The sequence below is a fragment of the Tursiops truncatus genome, chromosome 3 (genome assembly GCF_011762595.2).
Source record: "Tursiops truncatus isolate mTurTru1 chromosome 3, mTurTru1.mat.Y, whole genome shotgun sequence".
Taxonomy (NCBI): Eukaryota; Metazoa; Chordata; class Mammalia; order Artiodactyla; family Delphinidae; genus Tursiops; species Tursiops truncatus.
In genome coordinates, this window is record NC_047036.1 from 160,599,943 (window position 1) to 160,614,768 (window position 14,826).

Genomic DNA, 14,826 nt, shown 5'->3' on the forward strand with positions numbered 1-14,826 from the left:
AACTCAACACAATTAAAATGGGCTTTTTTTTAACTTCTTATTGTGGTGGGGGCACATAGCAGAAAATTTTACTTGTAAAACTTATTCTGCATTAAGTGTTTTTAAAGTTTGGGGTCAAGACTAACAGTGGGTTAGAATTACATTGATTCTTTTTAAAAAATGAAATAGAAAATATCAGTACATTGCAAGGTATGTTTGGTGAAACTTTTGTTTCACTTGTATTAGGATATGTTATCTAGGTGTCTCATCATGAATTATTTGTTTTAACGCTGTAAAAAGAACATGGAAAGGGCCTTTTCTGGTGATTCTTCAGAACCTAATCTTGATATTGAGAGCTTCTTGTGATACTAGATATTTTATTTTCCCTATTAAAACTGTGTTTGTTTTATGTAGTCGAACATCTCCAAAGCCCATCCTCTATCAGGTTAGACTGTTTCCCGTGTTTCCTCCAAGTCACTGGAGAGGGAAGGGTGCAGATTTGCTTTCTTGGGGGGTTTCACCTTCTCCCAGAGGCACGGGGGCAGATTGGGAGGTAACTGGAGAGGGAGAGCAGTCATCCCTGAAGTGTCTTTGAAGTGGGTGGGTCTGGAGCTTACTTTGTAGAACTCTTTACTGCGCAGTAAGAATTACGGTTTCGCCTATCCCCTGGAGGGGAACTTCTGTGTGACGACCCCGCCGGGGGTGGCATTCTAACCTTGGTTTTCAGAAGCAGTTGCCTGAGGTCTCGCAGCTCAGTTGGAGCGAGGTCAGCAGTGAGCGCGTCATGAGTCAACCCTGGGCGCGGCCCGCCCGGCTCTGCCGCGGGTGAGCTGGCGACGACCCCCCTAACCCTGCGGCAGGAGCCCGCCCGAGCCCTCGTGGGAAACCGGCGCGCGGGGCCGGGCGTCCAGTGGAGTGCGGTCAGGAGGGGCGGTGCTTCCGGGGCGGTGTCGGTCTGCCTGACCCCGCCCACCACTATCAGGCCCCGCCCCAACCGACTGGCCCCGCCCATCCGGGCGCGGGCGGGCGGCGTCGCCTTTAAGAGCTCCCCGGTGTTTTGGGGGCCGCGGGCCGGGCGCGCTGACCTGGTGCGCATGTCCCGGGCGGTGACGCCGGCGCCGGGCTCCATGTGTGCGGCCGAGGGGCGCATTATCTGGCCGGCGGCGCGGGCGGGCGGGCGGACCGGCGGAGCGAGCGCCGCGGGCCCGGGCGGCCCCACAGGCGGAGCGAGCGCGCGCGGCCCGGCGCCCCCAGCCCCTCGGCCGCCCGGCCCCGCAGGCGACCCCGACCCCGGCCCCGCGGCCCCTTGAACCTGCGCGCTGTCCTAGGGCCCGGCCGGCCCGCGGCCCGGTAAGTTCCGGACCAAACTTGGCGGGGGGCGGGGGCTGGGGTCGGGGCTGAGGTCTTGCGAGGGAGACTGGAGCGGCAGGGGCGGTGTGGGTTGGGCAGGGTCGGAGGGTCGGGGGGGCTGTGAGGGACCCCCTGTGTGAGCATGGAAAAGTGAGAGCGAGCGAGTACTGCTTTTATTCTGGGAGCGTCTTTCTTGCGCTGCCCTGGAAAGTTCCGCGCTCTGACGCCGCCCGGGCACGTGGGGGCCGGGCCGGGCGGGGGTCCTGGAAAGTCGCGTCGTCGCCCCTCTTCCTCCTGCGCTTCCTCTGGGGTCGGGGGAGGGGTCGGGCCGAGAGGCGCAGCTTCCCAGAGGCCGGGACGGGCTGGGGGGCGGTGGCACGTGGGCGCGCAGGGCGAGGGTCCCGGGCGGGGGTCGCGGGCTGGCCGGGCCGCGGCGCTGAACCCCGCGGCGACGGCGACGGCGGCTGCGGATCCCGTGTCAGAATAAGAGTCCCCGCGCGCCCACGCCTGCAGGGCTGGCCCTCCCCCCGCTCGCGCCCTTCCTGCCTGACCCCCGGGAGCCGCGGGACCCTTCCCCCTCTGTGGGTTCCGGCTTTTCACAGGGCTTTACACTTTAAATTTGCCTCCCCATCTAGGCGTTGGCTGTATTGATTTCTTTTTTCCCACCTGGAATGGGTCGGCATCAGTGACTAGACAGCAGCAGCTGGCCTTTTAAAGGGATTATTGCCAAGAATCGGAATTGATCACTTCAACAAGGAAGGGCTTATGGGCAGGGCCCTAGCCTAGAGCGTGATTGACACTTGGTGTGTGCGCAAACACTGGGACCCAGAAATGAATGGGGATCCCTCCCTTAGGAACTCAATGACACATTGGGTGCACGTTTCTGCCCTGCCCTGGGAATTTTGCAGGGACTGCTTAATTTTGTGTATCTGATCCTATGCCTTTAGGTGTGTAGTTCATCCTTATCCTTAGAGCTTTGGATTCTTTAGATCAAAGTCCGAGTGAGTCACTTGCGACTTTAATTTCCTCTTCCTTACCCTTTTACTTCTTTCAGTTTTCTTGGAGTGCACAGTGCTGGTTAAGTCTCTGGTTCTGTATGTCCATTTCACACAGTGACACCTTCTGGCTGTGGTAGCGCAGAGAAACTGAGGGACAGACAGCCTTCTGTGCAGTTGCTTTAGTCTTGGACCCACTGTCCTGTTGATGTTTTTATTTCTTCTGGTAGTGGTTACAAGTTTTCTTTTAAGTTAGATTATGTGCAGTGTTTGCTGGCACCAGATCAGTATGCTGAGTAGCGTGTTAGACCTGACAGCAAGCTGTGGAGGAAGGCTAAAAGATCACACCGGCCCCGATTTGAATGCCCACTGTGTGCTAAGCTCAGTGCACAGACATATTTCAGTGCCCTTAACAATCCGATGGAGGAAGAGAGAGTATAGTCCCCACTTTACAGGTGAGGAAACTGGGGCTTCTGGAGGTCAGGCTGCTTGCCCAAGACTGCTTAGTAGAGAGGCAGAGCTGGGCTTGCGCCTGCCCTGTGGGGCACCAGAGCCTAGGAGCTCCTGTTTGCAAGCCCAGTATGTGAGTATTTTCTGGGAGCTCCTAAAACACAAGGCCATTTATTTGTCCAGGCTCCAGTACACCTCTGCTTGGAGTTGGGGGATGACCTGGTGACACCATTTCTAGCCTTGCTTTGTCCTCGGAGAGCAGAGTTACCAGCTGGCTTTTAAGAACCAAGCCACAGAGTCACCCCTTTGCCTTGCTTCCATAGCCTGTAACTCAGAAAAGTTGGTCCTTTTCTAGAGGAAGCAGTTTAGGTTGGGGATTTTGAGAGTAATTTGCTAGACCCTTTCCTCAGTTACTCCCCCACCCTTCATCTTTCATCCCCTATTTCTCCCCTAAAATTCTGAAGCTGGGTTTTGCAGAGGATTGCCTCTCATCTTGGATGTGGTGTAGAGAATGGGATTAATGTATTAATGATTTGAATGCATTGTTATTTTCATTCAGATGACGTCATTTTTTTTTTTAATGTCAAGTCATCTCTATTAATGCAGTATAATTTGGCGGATCCTACAATTTTATATTTTGATAGAGAGGAAAGAAATAATGCTGCTTTTGGTAAAAAAAAAAAAAAAAAAAGTCCTGGAAGGATTTGTACCAAGATTAGGGGTAGCAGTAGTTTGTTTGTTTGTTTTCTTAACTTTTTGATACTTGTGTTTTATGTTTTTTTTTGTTTTTTTTTTGTTTTTCTGCCGTACGCGGGCCTCTCACTGTTGTGGCCTCTCCCATTGCGGAGCACAGGCTCCAGACGCGCAGGCTCAGCGGTCATGGCTCACGGGCCCAGCCGCTCCGCGGCATGTGGGATCTTCCCAGACCGGGGCACGAACCCGTGTCCCCTGCATCGGCAGGCGGACTCTCAACCACTGCGCCACCAGGGAAGCCCTATGATTTTTTTTAAAAGAAGGAACATTTTATTTATTTATTTTTGCAGTACGCGGGCCTCTCACTGTTGCGGCCTCTCCCGTTGCGGAGCACAGGCTCCGGACGCGCAGGCTCAGCGGCCATGGCTCACGGGCCCAGCCGCTCCGCGGCATGTGGGATCTTCCCGGACCGGGGCACGAACCCGTGTCCCCTGCATCGGCAGGCAGACTCTCAACCACTGCACCACCAGGGAAGCCCGAAAGAAGGAACGTTTTAAATTTAAGTAAAAAATGACTCCAATTCTCAACTGTTTAGTAGTTCTTCTCACTTGTTTTGTATCACTTATTTTGTGACTTTGTGGCATTGCCAGTAGTGATTTCTGTATTGATTTATTCAATAAATATCAATGTGCTTATTGTGCCTCCGGCAACATGCTAGGAATCCCTGCTCAGTGGAGTTTACTGTGAGATTAATGGGAGAGAAATCGTAACTAATCTCATAAACTTGGGGAAACTTACAAGGGCCAAGGAGAGAAGGATGCTGTGACATGGTGAGCAAGACTTGAGAGGGTCTTTTTTCAGCTGGGATCAGAGGACATGTAGGAGCTAAATAGGTAAAGTGAAAAAGGGAGAGCATTTCTGGCAGAGAGAGTGCTTGGGACTGAAGGAAGATCAGTGTGGTTGGAGCAGAGAGAGACAAATGTGCAGGCTCCAGGGCTGAGGCTTCTGGAATTTACCTTGAGAACAGTAGGACCTCATTGAAGAGGATAATACAGGGACCCATGTGATGAGGCTGCATTGGGCCTTAGATAGCAGAAGACTGGAAGATGGCGCCTGAAGGACATGAGGGGGAGAGTAGCGAAGCCATTCTGAAATGTTGGCATTTTCTTGTGTTCTGTTGGGAGAAAATCAAGAATGACCTTCAGAGTCTTGAATGTGTCTGTTTCCAAGAGACAGAAATGTAATGCCCTTACCACTGAATCCAGTTAAGGACTCTTGGTGTGGGTGTGTTAACCTCTGAAAGCATAGGCAACTCAGATGCTTACCTGGAGAACTACCTGTTTGGACTTGGTAGTCCAAACTACCAAGTTTGGACTTTGGGTGTTTCTGTGCCATCAAATGGAATGGAAAAGATTATTTTCCCTAGGCTTATTTTTTTCTCCCTGATGATTGAGTTAATTTATGCTCATTGTAGAAAACTAGGAGGATTATGAAACAGGTGAGTAGGTGAGGTCTTCATGAGCAGTCGTCCTGGGGTAATAGAGTATCATTGGGATTTCCTTGTAATAGTTGTCGGGTTAGGAAGTGCAGCAGAACCAGAAGAACGAGTTGGCAGTGTCATAGATTGAGGCTTACAGAACTGTGCAGCCTGCCAAGTGTGGTTGTTTGTTAGAATGGATGCTCTTGAGTTATTGAACTGTTTTAGGAGGTGAGTTGGACAGCCTGGCCTCAGATTGCTTTTCTTTCAGGTAGTGAAACTTACTTTATGTGCTAACTGTGCAAAGCTACATCTTTGCCTTGAATTAGGAAGGCAACGTGTTAAGAAGGTTGACGTAAAAAAATACAGGGGACCTGAAGTGGTGGCAGTGAGATGGAAGTAGTGAGACTGGTGTTATGAGAAACAAAAGTACCAGCTGGGGACAGATCTTACATACTTGTGGATTCCGGCAAACAGGATCCAGGACTTCTTAGTCAAGAGGAATGTTAGACCACGGTCTTCTTGCCCCTCCTCTTGCTTTCTAGGCTGTATTTATGACCTCTTTTTGTGTGTGATGAGAATGTAGGTTAGTCTTTTAGAAGACAGAAACTTACTCTAATTGAATACCTGAAGGTAGCCGTAGGAAGTGACTTGAAATCCTCTGGAACCCTCCAGGGTATGTGGGAAAGGGTCTTTGCGGCTTCAGTGCACTGCACTCACTTTCTCTCTCTTGATTTTCACAGAGGTACTTGAATCTTTCAGCCATTCCTTCTGCATCTCCATCTCTCGCCTTGAAACCACTTGACCTGCCTTGCTAGTCAGGTCTTTTGGTTTGAACCTTCAAACCTAATTCATCCTAAATGAGGTAATGCCTTTGAGTACACTTTTAATAAATAGTGCTGCATTATAGGGGCCAGCCAGATCCTCCTGGTGCCAGGGAGGCTGTTGCATATCCAGTACCGCCTGCTCTTTACCATGTGAGGCCGTGGGCCTGTTCCCAGGTAGCAGGTCCCTGTAATGGTGTCATGGGTCAGCCCTGGCTTTGCCTGAGGTTGGGTGTGAGCTCCACCCGGCCACTTCCCTGTGGCTTGACCTTGGTGAACCTTGTCCTCTGTTTCCCATTTCTAAAAAGGGGGTAGTAATGTCTGCCTTAAATGGCTGAGTTGGGAGTGAGATAATAAATGCAAGTGGCATAGCACAGCACCTAGTATGTGTACCTGCTCAATAAATTGGAGTTCAGTGAGTGTACCATCATGACTTTAGCAGATGAGGCAGAGCCCCAAAGCATTAATGACTGTTCTGCTTCTCATGTGTGGAGCACCTCTATGTTTGTGGGACAAACCATCACTGTCTCTGCCCCTTGGAACCACAACCTTGTTCCCACATTTCAGATGGAAGAAGGTGAAGTCCCTACAGAGGGTGATACTTGCCAGAGTCACCTTGCTGATTTTTCTACAGCTGGGACTGGGCCCCAACCTTTCCGATTTCAGACTATGAATGTTTTTCCCACCAGCCTTAGTGCCTCCCTGGTGATACACAATGGCTAGGTTGGTGGTGCCTCATCAGGACAAAGGAGACACAGCCCCTTTTCCTGATCCCGAGCTTGCTGAACCCCACATTCTGATTTTCAGGGTCAGCCCTTCCATTTGTAAGATGTTTGCCAGGCAGATTCTCATGGGGTCCTGCCTTTGAGAACCCAGAGGCGCCCCTGTACCTCTGGCTTTATCACTGAGTGGACTCTGCTCAGGGATGAGAAGTAGGTTGCTTGATGGTGCTTGCAGTGGCAAACAGGAGAGTTTGTTCCCGAATCCTGTCCTCCTTCCGCACTTATAGCTCTCTAGCCAGTTTGGGAATTTGACAGATCTGACTACAGCTTACCACTCTTCAGCATTGGGCAGGTTTTCTGGCCACCTGGCCTCAGCTTTCCCATCCATAGACAGGGACTGTATCTTAATCTCATGGGATGGCTGTGAGGGCAATTGGGAAATGTTTAAAAGTAGTCAGGGATATCCTAGCCCTTGATCCTCCATTTACCTCTGAGACAGAAATCCTTCTCTGGGGAAATTCCCTGGCAGTCTAGTGGTTAGGACTCCTAGCTTCCACTGCAGGGGGCACAGTTCTAACCCTGGTCGAGGAGCTAAGATCCCGCGTGTCTCTAGGTGGGGCCAAAAAAAAGAAAAGTAACCAAAAAACAAAATGCTTCTCTGCCCAGAGGACAGCTACGTGATGATCCCCCTGGGTCTTAACATCTCAGTTATCACGCACAATGAAACACTCAGATTGAGGAGCTAGATTTTCTTTATAACAAAATTCCACCACAACCTAACAATTTGGAGGTCTTCAGAACTTATTGTAAGGAGATCTCACCTAAAAGGTCAGTCAGGTTATCCGGAAGGGAAGTGAAAAAACCTTGTGGTCTTAAATCTGCATATAATCCCAATATAACATTTCCTACAATCGCAGTTGTTCTGTGCAATTAGCCTTTGAGTCAGTAGCTGTTAAACTTGACTCAACACATTCTTACCTTAGAGGCAGCTGCTCACCATGACCTTGGAGGTGAGCAGGTTTCAGGTCAGTATCTTCGTCACTTGAGTTTCCATTTGGTGGACTTTGTGGCAGTGACAGCATATTTTTAGCTTTCTTGTGTGTTTTGGGCAGGCTCACTCTGCCAGCCAGTTCTGAAAACTTTGCTGCTACAATCTTCATTCATCCACGGAGGAAACACATTTTTTTCGCAATTGCTCAGTGGTGTGGGGAAAGTAGGAGCATGGCAAACTGAATCCTTGGTTTGAAGGTGTTGATTGAATTGGTTGAGTCACTCCAGACCTGTGATATTCTCAGGACTTGCATATCATTGACAACACCTGAACCTCATTTTGTCTTCTCTCCTGCATGTAAAGGGTTAATGCCCACCCCCTTCAATGGTGGGCAGTTCTTTCAGAGGATTCTGGAGTCAGATCCCTCCCTGGGACTCTCTTACACCCACCGGAACCTGGGGAGATTTCGAGGGTTTGATTAGTATTTTCTTTAACACTTTTGTTTGATTAGCTGACCTTCTCAGCAGTTTGTATGTTGGTCATCTGTCTCTTGCCTCTCTCTGCAAACCTTTAAAGTTTTTATTGTTGAGGCTTTTTGTTTGTTTCAACCATACAAGTGACATTTCCCGATGCCAAAGACTGGGGAGGTGGTGGGAGCCTCAGGTGTCAGTAGTAGGCATTTGAAGTTTTTGAAGTTTGCTTTTGAAGTTTTCTTGGTTAAGGATATTAAGGGACTGAGTCTGGATTAAAATGTAATTGTAGCCTTACTGTCAATTTATATTTGTCAGGCAGAGCATTAGAAATGTAACTATTTTTGGTCCTTGGGCAGCAGACAAATGTAACATTCACCTGGGACTAGCTTGCTTCTGTGTGCTGTTTTGCTGAACCCAGCAGGCAGCATACAGACTTCCAGATGAACAGGACAGCCCTTGATGTTGCAAACTGGAAACTGAGGCCTGAGAGGAGGAGTGGCCTGCCCTGGGTTGACTTGCAGAAGACAGAACATAGATCTCTGTTCCCTTCTAGTGCTTCCTGGTCTGATCTCTGTTATCCTTATTTCTTTATGGCCTGGTTAGTTTAGAATTTTTTGTTTTGTTTTAGGTTTCTCTTTTATTTATGTAGTGTAGGTCCATTGGCAGGTTTCCTTCCTCAGGGCTTTGTTTTTTGAGGTCATCATGGTATCTCTGGTGTGAGGATGGGACAGGACACAGGGAAGAAGAACTCAGGGCTGCTTCTGGAGTCTCAGGGCTGCCTTCAAAACAAAACAAAACAAAAACTCTAGCTGTGTTTCCTGTTCTGGAATTGAGTGGTTGATGGCTTTCAATTTTAAGAGCATTAAACTGCTTTTCCCCATCTATTAATAAAAAGTAATGACACTTATTATTTAGTCATCCTTCGGGTGATCCATTTTGGGTGTCCATTTCAAGATTCAAAAAAGCTAGCCATCAGATCCTGTACGAGGCTCTGATGATCAGCTGTGCTAGTCTGGGGCAAGAGTGAAGGACCTTAACACTCAGATAAGGATGAGTCTAGGACAGCACAAGCTGGCTGCTAAAAAGCTTCGAGGGAGGTTATTTTTTGCATATCCTTTATATGTGGGGAAGTCCATTCTGCCTGCTGAAGTAGTCTTTAAACCATTTCATAGGAGAACTGGTTAGAGGGATTGATCATGTTCTTGGAAGAGAGAAGATTGGGTGGGTGGGGGGTGGCGAGGGGTTCCAGGAGACCCATTGGTGAGTTGGGATCTCAGCTCAGGATTGGACAGTTGGCCTTTCCTGCTGTTGGTGCCATCAGGTACCCACTCACCCCCCTCAGGGAGGATGGAAGGGGTTCCTCTTACTTTCCAGAGATAAGATCAGGTGACCCTGACACAAAAGGCAGCAAGAGTGGACAGGTCGCCACCTGGGGAAGGTACTTAGCATTGGGTGAGCAGATGAGAAACATGCACCTTCTGTGAAGTTTAAGATGGTGGGAGCATGCCCACTTCGTTACCTTGGTTTATTGCAGAAGGGAGAAAGTAACTTAAATTGCTTAGAAAAATTAGGGTCACTTAGAATCAGTTTAACCAGTCTTCTAAGTCTATGAACTAGGGTTGGCTAATTTTTCTTTTAAGTTATTTTAAAAAGTTAACCCATTGACGTAGAAGAGCCTAAGCTACTCCAGTAGGTGGCCTATGGAGTGAAATGCAGTACAGGTGTCTCAGGCCCTGAGATAGTGGGTCTTCGGTTTTAGGGGTGCTGAGTATGAGCAAAGGTGAGGTGAGCTGGGCCCTAGAGAAGGGTGGTCTGAGATCGTGTTTACTGCCTGGGAGAAGGTGGGCATTGGTGAGACCCAGGGCACAGCCTGTGACCCTGGATGGCCACTTTCTGCTTCACTAGGAGAACGTAGTGTGTTGAGGTGTGGCGGTCCCGTGTGACCATCAGGGCTCAGGACCCTCATGAACAGGAGGCACATGTCTTTGACCCTGACAGATCTCGGCTGGCTCTGGGGGCTGGGTGCGGAACTTGATTTGTCCTTGTGTCTCTTCCTCCCCAAAGAAATAGTGCTTTGTGTTAGATGAAAGTGTGATAAATAATGGGTAAAAGAATAAAATATCTGAGGGACTGTCTTGTATATACGAGTTTGTTCTGCTCTGTTCCCAAGAGTGAAGTAGTGATGGATAGGTGGAAATTAGAAGGACGTGGCCCTTAACTTAGCCTGAAAAAGAGCTTTGTAGCAATTAGAGGGACCAGGAAGAGGCTCCATGTGATTCCTGTGCCCCAGGAGCTGGCTGGTAATCAGCATTTTTTTTTTTTTTTTGATGTGGACCATTTTTAACGTCTGTATTCGATTTGTTACAATATTGCTTCTGTTTTATGTTTTGGTTTTTTGGCCCTGAGGTATGTGGGATCTTAGCTCCCTGACCAGGGATCGAACCCACACCCCCTGCATTGGAAGGCGAAGTCAACCACTGGGCCACCAGGGAAGTCCCGGTAATCAGCATTTTCTGGATTCTGAGAATTTTCCAGCTTGAGGTTTTGGACACTTTTCCAAACAGACCTAGGGCGATTAAGACACTTCTCTGAAACATCACATGAATTTTTCCAACAGCTGCGGCTTCCTAGTTTGAGAATGTTTCCCTGTTTCATGCATTGCTCAAATGTTTCCAAATCCTGACTCTTCTTGTAGAGTTCAGGGGAGAAGACAGGTGGGTGTCTTACCCAATGACAATACTGGTTTTGAGAGTAGGGAGAGGGGTTGTGGACACAGGAAGGAAAAGGGCCGTGGGGACCTGGCACTTGGAAAAAAAAATGACTTGGGTCTGAGAGTGACATCTGCCTGATGATGACCAAGACACCATCAGGGTCCTGATTTTGAGGTCATGGGTGGGAGTGAGGAATCAGGTGAGTTGGGTGAGGGCAGCAGCCTGGTGCCTCATATGCAGAGCTGGGAGGGCCAGCACATGCCCTGGCCACCACCCACCTTAGGAAGTGCTCCCACAGGGCCTGGGCTGTCCCCCAGCTCCATGTCCCTTGGCCATGTGTCTTCTGCTGTCCTTGCACTCTCCTTGCTGTCTTTGGTCAGAGGACCTGTCTCCTTCCCAATGGTCTGTGTCTGCTCTGTTCCCTACCTCATGCGTGAGTGCTGTGCTGTTCTGATGGAAGGAAAAGATAATTCTGCACATCTGTTCCTTGCCAGGGACCCCTGGTCTGCTCTGTGGAGTGCTAAGAGTGGTTGGCTTGTGTGTACATCTCACACAATGGAAAAGAAGATGAAGAGGTCCTAGTTTATGACCTAGGCTGGCAGTGTTTTTTTTTCCCCTTAGTTTTTTGCTGCGCCCCGCAGCATGAGGGATCTTCATTTCCAACCAGCATCAAACCCACGCCCCCGACAGTGGAAGTGCAGAGTCTTAACCACTGGACTACCAGGGAAGTCCCTGGTAGTGTTGATCAAGTCCTTTAAGCCCCTTCCCTTGGCTTGTATGTACCCTAGCATGTAGGGGCTCAGAAATATGTGCTTCGTCAACCTCTGAGGGTTTTAGTGCCTTTTGCAGAAGGTGAAGATGCACACGAGTCATTGAATTTGCTGTATGGTCCATGGAATGAGGGTTTGCACAACAAGGCTCATTCCTCCAGGAGGTTTCTAGCAATTCAGTAAAGGGCTAAGTTAGTGTGCTCTTGTAAGAGGGAATCGAGGGTGTGCTTGCTCATCTTTGCTTTAGGAAGTCTTCCCGTAGCCTTGGGAAGGATCCAGCCTTAGGATGGCCTTAAGAGTCCGACTTCCCTCGAAGGTGTGGTGGTTCAGATTTGAGCCTGGGTCTGGGAGATGGCTGACCTGCATCTGGATCCCCATTTAACTTCTTAATCCTGTGACCCTGGCCAATCACCTTGACTTACCTTAGCCTCTGTTTTTTTCACCTGTCAAGTGTGGGCATCAATGGCAGTCCCCTGTGTGAAGTGTGGGTAACAGTGACAGTCTCCCAGCGTGAAGTGTGGTTAGTGTTGGTAGTACCTCATTCTGTGGTTATGAGGATTAAATGAAATCAGGTATGTAAAGTACTGGCACCATGCCTGGCACCAAATAAAGAATTTAATAATCATTATCCACTGTTGTACTTTTCTTTTCCTCCTTTAGTAACAAAATCTCTTGTCAACGTGTTAAAGGTGATTCTTTGGATGTTCCTTTGTCAGCAGTGAGCTTTTTTTTCTGCAGCAGTTTGAATCTGTGTGCCCAGTGGTAGCTTTCTCAGTGGAGAATCAGGCCCTCCCCTTTCTGTGCCACCAAAGTCCGATGAACACTGATGAGTCCTGGACCATGGGGGACAGTGGAGCCCCCACTCTAGCAGTAGTGTGACTGGGGTCTTGGGGACAGACCTGCAGTGCCTGGGGCTCAGGCTGGATCTTGGTACTGGATGGTTAGGTAGGACCTAGGTCTGCGTTAGGTGGCTGGTGACAGAGCATGGCAGTGGGATAGGCCTCGGAGGAGGACAGAGGGTCCCTGCAAGGCTGGCCCAATAAAGGTGAGGTGAGTGAACACCCCTACCCTTGCCCCTGTGGCACTACTCCTCCTCTCTCCTCCTCGCCCCTTTTGGTCTGGGAGGGCTAGGGCTGGGACTCGAGGCGACTTCCCAGGGGATTTCGTGCTTTGGGTTGGGTTGTATTGGCAGGACTGTGCTTTGAGAATATTGGAATGAGGTGGACTTTGTGGGCTACTTGGGAGCCTAACCCTACTTAGGACAGTGTTTCTCTGGCATGTGTGGTCTACGTTCTCAACAACTGACAGCTTAGAAGTATACCTTTGCCTGGAAGATAAAGTGTGTGCTGGCCTCGTGTGTGCCCATGTGGTGTCCTGTATATATTGGTTTTGTGTGCACCCTTGTGTGTGCTTGTGCACATGTGCTTATGCACGTGTGTGATGGCTCTATATGTGCTTGTGCGTGTGTGTATGTGTGCAAATGGAGGAAAGACATTTCAGTCCGTGTTGGACATGGGCTTCGTGTGGCAGAGTCCTGCCTTTTGTGGGGTCCCCGGCCCACTCTGGGGTGAGTCTCAGGTAGAGACAAAGTCCCACTGAGGGCACAGCCCACAGCTTTCTTTGGGCTTCTTATTTTAAGTCAGAGATTCACATGACGTTCGCATTGTACCTCATAGCGCATCAGGTTTAGTACTAAAATCTGCTACCAGCAAGGAAATCTCCAACTTGCAGCGGAAGCCAAAACAAAGTGTATTTCAAAATTCTGGTGTCCTTGCCGTTGCACCCCAGGAAGCAGGCCTTTCACTCTTCTAAAGCTTTGGTAGGGCCCGGGGATTTGGTCTTTGCTGCCTCTCTCCTCCAGTAGCCGGCTTCTCTATGTGTCTGACTCTCTAGCACGGTTTCGTTCCTGCTTGCTCCCTAGATGCTGGCTCTTCGGCTGAGTCAAGCAGAACCCTTCCCAGCCAGCAAGGCCCTGTGTCTGCCCAGCACCTCTTCTCCCCAGTGGGCCTTCTGTGAGGATAGAGTGATGGGAAGTGTCTGTGCAAGGTGCTGGGAAGCTCTGATGGCCTAGAGAAGCCTGGTGTAGCCCACCCTCCCCTCTTCCCTACCTCCTCTGAGACCTTGGGAAGGCTCTGCTTCTTCCATCTTGGGCTCATTTTACCTTATAAGGGCTGGGGGCAGTGAGGACAGTCCGATGGTTCTCTGAAACACCCTCCCTGAGGAGCCCCTCTGTTCCTGACCTCCTCTGATCATACTTTTATCGTTGGGTGCATTGTCAGGAAGATGTGGTGTCTGTTCATGTCATTTCTCAATTTGTTCTTTTTTTTTTTTAATATTTATTTATTTATTTGGCTGCACCGGGTCTTAGTTGAGGCACATGGGATCTTCGTCGCGGCATACAGGATCTTGTTTTAGTTGGGGCATGCGAACTCTTAGTTGCGGCATGTGGTATCTAGTTCCCTGACCAGGGATCGAACCTGGGCCCCCTACATTGGGAACGTGGAGTCTTAGCCACTGAAGCACCACGGAAGTCCCTCTTAATTTGTTCTTAATTGGCTTATGTAGTGTAAGCCACAATTTACTGATAAATGTTGCCATCGTTGTAGTTTCTTCCTTGGAACTTTGCAGCATTTTAATCACTCATGCAGTTTTTGTGATCCTTGTGATACATCATCAGAGTTTGTGGCAATGATGAAGTGTCTGGGGCTGGGAACTGGCTTGTTGGCCTGGACCTTGCCATGAGGCCTCGGGACTCCTGGGCTGAACACGTGGCCTCAGTCACGGCCATCAGTGCTGTGATGTGGTTGTTGGATGGCTCCAGCCACGTGTCAGAAGTTACTAGATGGTTTTGACTGTTTGACCTGGTTCCTGACAGATAGAGAAACTGAATTCTGCCTCTTAGGAAAGCTTGGTTGCTCAGATGGTTGTAGCTTGTTTTGTATTTGAAGACCCAGCATCAGACTGGATTTCCAGAATTCGACCAAGGCCACCCTTCTGTCCAAAACTCAGCTAGGGGGCATCTGGAGGTTTGTGTGTGAACAATGCTGATCTTGCCGCCTGCCTGGGTACTCACTAGCTGCTCTGGATTTGGATCTAGGCGGACCCTTTGGTGTTCTGGAAAGTACCACCTTACATAGATCTCAGTTACTTGTTCTCAGTCTCCTGTTGCCTGCCTGGAGGATGGGACCCTTCATGAGGATCAAGGTGGCAGAGGCCAGCTGAGGCTCCAGGTCCGTCCAGCAGTAGTGGGACAGCTGGTGGGTGCTTTCCTTGGTAGTGAGCAGACAGTAGCCCTGCCTCCCAGGAAGTGCCCAAGTGCCACAGGGGCCCTTCTGGGCAGGGGTGAGGGGATGGGGGAGTAGGGGAGTGCGTTTTAGAGGTGAAAACTGGA

General features: G+C 49.6%; 1 protein-coding gene across 6 annotated transcripts in view; it reads left to right on the plus strand.

Annotated features, from left to right (window-relative positions):
- Positions 1-14,826, plus strand: part of GATAD2A (GATA zinc finger domain containing 2A) — a 98,966-nt gene that overhangs the window by 11,907 nt on the left and 72,233 nt on the right. For 2 of the 6 annotated variants that reach the window (XM_033854051.2, XM_033854056.2), the window contains exon 1: positions 1,021-1,329. The exons of 1 other annotated variant lie outside the window; for it this stretch is intronic. The gene's annotated coding sequence lies outside the window, so the exon portion shown is untranslated. Of the gene's footprint in view, positions 1-1,018; positions 1,330-14,826 lie in introns of those variants that run through there. 3 more of the 6 variants (XM_033854053.2, XM_033854060.2, XM_033854058.2) reach the window with 3 other exon arrangements.